Genomic DNA, 1,269 nt, shown 5'->3' on the forward strand with positions numbered 1-1,269 from the left:
TGGCACTCTACCCAGGGGGATAGCTTGAGGCTCTGTCTCAAAAAAAAAAAAAGATGATAATCGCTGAAGTTGGGTGATGAGCACATAGGACTTTGTTATATGAGTCCCTCTACTTTTGTGTATGTTTTTGAAATTTTCTGCAATGGAAAGACTTTAAAAGAAGATAATTTTATAGATACAGATATGAAGAGATAGCCAGTAGTTTTTATAGTCACAGAATTAGAGGGTCAGTGCCCGTAGCATAGTGGTTATGGTGCCAGCCACATACACTGAGGGTGGCAGGTTCAAACACAGCCCGGGCCAGCTAAACAACAATGACAACTGCAACAAAAAATAGTCAGGCATTGTGGTGGGTACCTGTAGTCCCAGCTACCTGGGGGGCCGAGGCAAGAGAATTGTGTAAGCCCAGGAGTTTGAGGTTGCTGTGAGCTGTGACACCATGGCACTCTGCCAAGAGTGACATAGTGAGACTCTGTCTCAAAAAAAAAAAAAGCCACAGAATTATATGCATAATATCCCACCTATATGCAAATACTTGCGTTTCTATATATATTGGTATACATGTGGGCAAAAATCTGGAAGAATCAAGTAATAGTAACAAGGAAACTTACTGAACACTTTCGAGAATATCAAGCAGCATCTTAAGTATAGAAATCTTTAGTTTCTTTTTAAAAAATGATATATATAAAGCCACCACCTGCAAGGCTTTTGGAAATTTAAGCCTTTGCTAGCCCTGTAAAATTTTTGACATACTTCCCATCAAAGGATGATGTCTATGTTCCCTCCTTTTCAATTTGGCTGGGCTTTTGTTTTGACCAATAGAGTACAACAAAAGTGATGTAATGCTCTCGGTTTCAGAGCCAGAATCACAAAAAGCCATGTAGCTACTGTCTTGTTCACTGCAATATTTGATCTTGAGGTACTGAGCCACTATTTTTTTTTTTTGAGACAGAGTCTTACTCTGTCACCCTGGGTAGAGTGTTATGGTGTCATGGTAGCTCACAGCAACCTCAAACTCTTAGGCTTGAGCAATCCTCTTGTCTCAGCTTCCCAAGAAGCTAGAATTTCAGGCACCCACTACAATGCCCTAGTAGTTTTTCTATTTTTAGTAGAGATGGGGGGGTCTCACTCTTGCTCAGGGTGATCTCGAACTTGTCAACTCAAATAATCCACTCACCTCAGCCTCTCAGAGTGCTAGGATTACAGGTATGAGCCACATAGCCTGGCCTACTGAGCCATTATGTCCGAAGTTTCTTTTTTTTTTTTTTT

Source organism: Otolemur garnettii, unplaced genomic scaffold (genome assembly GCF_000181295.1).
Source record: "Otolemur garnettii isolate 467f Iridium unplaced genomic scaffold, OtoGar3 scaffold00025, whole genome shotgun sequence".
Lineage (NCBI taxonomy): Eukaryota > Metazoa > Chordata > Mammalia > Primates > Galagidae > Otolemur > Otolemur garnettii.